The sequence below is a fragment of the Pseudorca crassidens genome, chromosome 10 (genome assembly GCF_039906515.1).
Source record: "Pseudorca crassidens isolate mPseCra1 chromosome 10, mPseCra1.hap1, whole genome shotgun sequence".
Lineage (NCBI taxonomy): Eukaryota > Metazoa > Chordata > Mammalia > Artiodactyla > Delphinidae > Pseudorca > Pseudorca crassidens.
Genome location: NC_090305.1, coordinates 5,727,318 through 5,733,572, shown reverse-complemented (window position 1 = coordinate 5,733,572; position 6,255 = coordinate 5,727,318).

The window sequence follows — 6,255 nt, the reverse complement described above, 5'->3', positions numbered from 1 at the left end:
GTGCAGACACGTTGAGTTTGAGGCGCCTCAGAGACTTTGGAGAAAAGCCTTTTTTTTTTTTTTTTTTTTTGCAGTACATGGGCCTCTCCCGTTGCGGAGCACAGGCTCCGGACGTGCAGGCTCAGCGGCCATGGCTCACGGGCCCAGCCGCCCCGCGGCATGTGGGATCCTCCCAGACCGGGGCACGAACCCGCGTCCCCTGCATCGGCAGGCGGACTCTCAACCACTGCACCACCAGGGAAGCCCAAGACTTTTTTTTTGAAGTGAAGTATAGTTGATTTACAATGTTCTGTTAGTTTCTGGTGTAGAGCAAAGTGATTCAGTTATACATATATATACCTGCTTTTTCATATTCTTTTCCATTATAGCTTATTATAAGATTATTTAATATAGTTCCCTGTGCTGTACAGTAGGACCTTGTTGTTTATCTGTTTTATGTGTAGTAGTGCGTATCTGTTAAGCCCAAACTCCTAACTTATCCCTCTCCTTGCCCCATCCCCTTGGTAACCATAAGTTTGTTTTCTATGTCTGTGAGTCTATTTCTGTTTTGTAAATAAGTTCATTTGTATCATTTTTTTAGATTCCACATATAGGTGATATCATCTGGTATTTATTTGTCTTTCTCTGTCCAACTTACTTCACTTAATATGACAATTTTTTTTTTTTGGCCATTCCAGGAGGCTTAGTTCCCCAACCAGGGATTGAAACCGGGCCCTAGCAGTGGAAATGCTGAGTCCTAACCACTGGACTGCCAGGGAGCTCCCCTAGTAGGATAATCTTGAGGTCCATCTTTGTTGCTGCAAACGGCATTACTTAATTCTTTTTTATGGCTGAGTAATATTCCATTGTATATATGCACCACATCTTCTTTACCCATTCCTCTGTCGATGGACATTTACGTTGCTCTCATGTCCTGGTTATTGTAAATAGTGCTGCTGTAAACATTGGGGTGAATGTAACTTTTCAAATTAGAGTTTTCTCTGGATATATGCCCAGGAGTGGAATTGCTAGATCATATGGTAACTCTATTTTTAGGTTTTTAAGGAACCTCCATACTCTTCTCCATGGTGGCTGCACCAATTTACATTCCCACTAGCAGGGTAGGAGGCTTCCCTTGGAGCAAAGACTTCTTAACGCAGCTGACAAGACTCCTTCTGGGCTTCCCTGGTGGTGCAGTGGTTAAGAATCTGCCTGCCGATGCAGGCGACGCGGGTTCGAGCCCTGGTCCGGGAAGATCCCACATGCCACAGAGCAACTGAGCCTGTGCGCCACAACTACTGAGCCTGTGCTCTAGAGCCCGCGCACCTAGAGCCAGTGCTCCGCAACAAGAGAAGCCACTGCAATGGGAAGCCCGCACACCGCAACTAGAGAAAGCCCTCACAAAGCAATGAAGACCCAATGCAGCCAAAAATAAAAATAAATTAATTAAAAAAAAAAAAAGAGACTCCTTCTGATCCAGCACCTACTTGCTTGCCCAGCTTCCCTCTCCCCTACTGACCCGGGACAGTTCCTGCAAGAATCGCGTTCTCCTCAATTTACAGCCTCTGTATGTGCAATCCCCACCCCACCCCCACCCCCAGAACTCTCCACTTCCATTCCATCTCACCCCTCACCTGAAAAACACCTTTTCCTCCCTCTGGTCTCAGCTCAGACACCTTGACCCCCAGGGAACCTTCCTTGACCTTCCGCAGTTCTCTGTGCTCCTGCCCTTCTCTCTGCTTCCTGCTCTTTGCCTCTCACATGATTCTAATGGTCTGTTTTCAAGCTTCCTCCCTCCAGACACCCTACACCTGAGGGATCCTTTGTCCATGTGACCCTACTGCTTAATTCAGTGCCTGGTGCATAATAATGACTTAAAGAACCCTTGGGATAAATGCAGGACAAACAGAGATATGAGAGGTACCTGCAACAAAGAAATCAAAGTACGCATTGCACATGTATCACCTTATTTAGCACGCGGTTGATGGCAATGAAACCTGGGTTTAAAATCCCAACATCTTCTTCTAAAATAAAGTTCCCCTAGAACTGAACATTTTCAGATAGGCGCTGCTGAGAGCAATCTGATACAATCACGGTTTCTGGCATATGCGGCTCATTTTAACAGATGCCGATATGACATACAGAAAGCTGTCAGGCCTGCTCCAGAAAAGAAAATCAGCTGGTTTGTGTTCCACTTGACAAGTTAATTTCCTTTGACATTTAATTTGTATCCCCAGGTACTGTGGATTTAAAACTTGACTAGGACAACAGCAGATTAGAGAAGTGTTCCATTTGACAAAATCAAATCATCAAGTTATTTTTATTATGAGCAAGGAGGTCTTCGCATGGATATTTCCAAGTCAAATATGCAGATCATCTAAAAATACGCATATTGACTATTGTAAGTAAAATACAACATTTCTCCTCATTCTTATGCCTAATATTGAGTGAAGGAAATACAGCATGCGTCAGCTCACCATAAAAACAGGGAAAGGAGGACTTCCCTGGTGGCGCAGTGGTTGAGAGTCCGCCTGCCGATGCAGGGGACACGGGTTCGTGCCCTGGTCTGGGAAGATCCCACATGCTGCAGAGCAACTGGGCCCGTGAGCCACAACTACTGAGCCTGCGCGTCTGGAGCCTGTGCTCCGCAACAAGAGAGGCTACGACAGTGAGAGGCCTGCGCACCGCGATGAAGAGTGGCCCCCGCTTGCCACAACTAGAGAAAGCCCTCGCACAGAAACGAAGACCCAACACAGCCAAAAATAAATAAATAAATACATAAATTTATTTTAAAAAATAAAAAACAAATAAAGTACCATTTGTATTGTTTCGGATGTGCTCGTGTAAACGACATAATGTGAATTTTGCTTTGTTAGCCAATTCGAAAACCCTTTTCTTTTTATAGGTCAGTTAAACCCATATATATTTATTAATATAATCGATATACTTGGCCTCAGCTCTGTCATATTGATTTTATGTTATATAAATTATATACAGTCATGAAGATTACAGCAATCCACTTATGCGGTCTGTTTTTTTTTTTTGCTTGAGTGTTCTCTTCCCCTCGGCGTTTCGGAAAGTTAGTATTTTTGTTCTAAGGTTAGCTTTATATAATAACTCTAATCCCCTCTTCTTTGGGATGCTGCCTATCAGTTACCATTTATGAACAATATTAGAGTTTGCTAGTAATCTTTTATTTCACCTTCTCCCCTGCTCTTCCAGCACCTACATGGAAACAATGGCTTTTTTTCTTCTAATTAATACCAGTAAGGCAATCACAAGCTGTTTTCATTTCCATGTGCTCTTTACACAACATTGTAAATCAACTGTACTTCAAAAAAAAAAAAAGAAGAAGAAGTGAGTAATGTTCGGAAAGACACCGCGCATGGAGATGCGCTCTTTGAGGGAATAGCTGGTAGCCAAGGCAACCAGCTTCCAAAGGCAACAGTGAGGGAGACGCAGTTTCCCAATGATTTTAAGGTCATGTTCCTGATGCAGAAGTGGCATTGGTGCTGGTAGCAGCAGTGGCTGCAGAAAAATCTAATTTCTTATGTTTGTAGCAATACTTTGTAGCCATGACATCAGCGGTAGAACTTCCCTCATCAGGCCACTTCTCCAGCTTGGTTTTGGAGAAACCTAGCTTTGAGATTGTTCCTGTAGGCTTCCTAACATTATTGTGAGCTTCCTAATATCCTTTAAATTAATCAGAGTAGATACTGTCCTTTGCATCCAAAAGCCCTGACTGATAACTGGAGGCCACACATCTCCCATCGTTGTGAAGGACTGAATGAAATAACTCATGCTTAAAGCACCTAACACACAATAGTGCTCAGCAAGCACTAGTTTCCTTCTGGATTCCCTATAGAGGAGAATAATGTACACAGAGGCAGCCAAGCTAGATCTTGTCCAAGTTTCTGAAATAGATTTGCATTCATGAAAGATATATTCAGTTATCTTTGTCTGGACACTGAATGTCAAAGCCTCACATGTTTCTTGGAATCTTTTTAGCCTGTAAAATCAGAGAGCAAAGGTAATAAGCTTTACATGCAGGACTGGCTGTATAAGTCATTGGGCCCATGCAAAAAGACAAGGCAGGGCCCCTTTTTAAAAGCTATTAAGAGTTTCAAGATGGAGACAGCAGAGTGTTATACCAAGCACAGGGTCCTGCTAAGCATGCCCTTGAAAGCAACCCTGTCTACGTGTACTTCTCATCCTCTTTCTCATACGTTGGTATTAAGACTAGAGAGTATGACAGGAACATCTAGACACCCCCTCTCTATGGCCACCCCCAAAGTCTGTTCAAACAACCAAGCATTTTATCTATACACCACAGGTGGCCACAATAAAAGGCCCTTCCGCCAACAGTACAAAACTGCATTAGTAACACCGTTACATTATAAATTTACAATGACAAAATTACATTAGTGGTACAAAAATACCTATTCACTTTCAGGCAAAAGTCTCGAAGTATTGAAAAAACTGGATGTCAACACCAAAAGGAACCAGAGAGGATATCTAATCCAAGCCCATTGTTTTATACTTGGGGAAACTGAGTCCCAAGGGGGTTAACTGCCTTCCCAGAATGACACAACTTGTCCATGCTAATCAGAAACCAGAATGCCTGACTCCTGAAATCTGGTTTAAATTTGCCCCTTTTTATGTGACACCACCTGCTTTCCTTTTCAGCTCAGAAGCACTGCAGTGGTCAACCAGTTTTATTCCCCAGTCATGCACATCCACAACAAAAGGAGGAATACCAGGGAAGAAAAGGAAATTCAAGGTTAAAAACCTTCAAGGCCCGCCCCCCCGCACACCAACTGTCTCGACAGGCCATGCTCTGACATTAATTCTTCTCTGAAGAATGGAGTAATCCTCTCCCCTTCTCCACCCCACTCTGGGAGACCTTGAAGCCTGATCTACGGTAGCAAGACCCACGCACTAGAGAAACTCTTGCATACGTACACAGGAGCCTGATCAAGGATCTTACGGCAGCAGTGACATAAGGGCAAGAAATTGGAAACAACCTAAATATCCATCAAGAGGATGACGGATGGTGAAACCATTACAGCTCTTGTCTGAAGTGCTGAGTAGCAGCTAAAAAGAATGAGGTGTTTAAGTGGCATGAAAGAAGTCTCCAACACATTATTGAGTAAAAGGAAATTGCCAAACGATACATAGGGTATGAAAAAAATCAAGGAGACACCTAAGGTACCATATACATGTGTGTACATGCCCAGTAAAAGGTCTTAAAAAATCCACTCCAGACTCACTGCAGGGGTTGCCAGTAGGATACAGAATGGGATCGTGGAGAGTCTGATGGTCATAATTTCAAGCCTCATCTTGAAAATGTCAAGTTCAATCCTGCCTCTGGGCTTTCACACTGGCTGTTCCTTCTGCCTTGGGACACTCTTCCCTGGGGTTTTTGCATGGCTGGCGAGTTCTCTGTTAGGTTCCTGCTCAGTTTTCCCCTCCTCAGAGGTGTTCACTGATGCCCTGTCTAAAGCAACCATCCCCAGGCTGTGGGTGAGGGATGGAGAGAGACTTTTCATTGTATACTCTTTTGTGCCCTTGAATTTCAAACCAAGTGAACTTCTCCCCCATTCAAGAAATAAATAACAATGTAAAAACCTTCAGGACTTGAAGGGAAGAAATAAACTTATAACTACTTTAAAACAAACAACTTTCTTTTAAATTACAAAATCTATCTATAATATTTCAAATCGAAGTGCATAAATTAAAAAGTGATATTCCACCCATATATCCAATCTTACTCTCCCAGAGTTATCATTTTTACCATTGGGTGCATGTCTTTTCTGATACTTTATACTGGAATTCAAATCAAATCTCAGGTTAGGTGATTTAGGTCAAGGCTTATCTTAAATATAATGCCTATTGGAATTAGATAACTGTACAGATTGTTTTAAAATATTTTATTGCAAGCAAAACGTGTAAATAGATGAGTGAATTCTCTCAGAGGACTGGCCTTTCTGGAAGGAGTGAAATAGTTATTCAACTCTCTGTATAAGGAAAATAAACAGATAATTAATGCACAATAATCCACTTATACTGGAATATCCTTTGTCTTTTGTTTATGTCGACTTGGCCAAATTTTCTTTTCTTTACATTTATGTCTGCTGCCATAATTAACTCTTTAAGTATTTTAGGGTAGGGAAGGTGTCACACAGTGACAGCATTCCCCACTAAACTATATCTCTGACTTAGTGATGAACTACCTTGTGTTTCCTTTCCATTTCTCTCAGACTAATACACACGTTG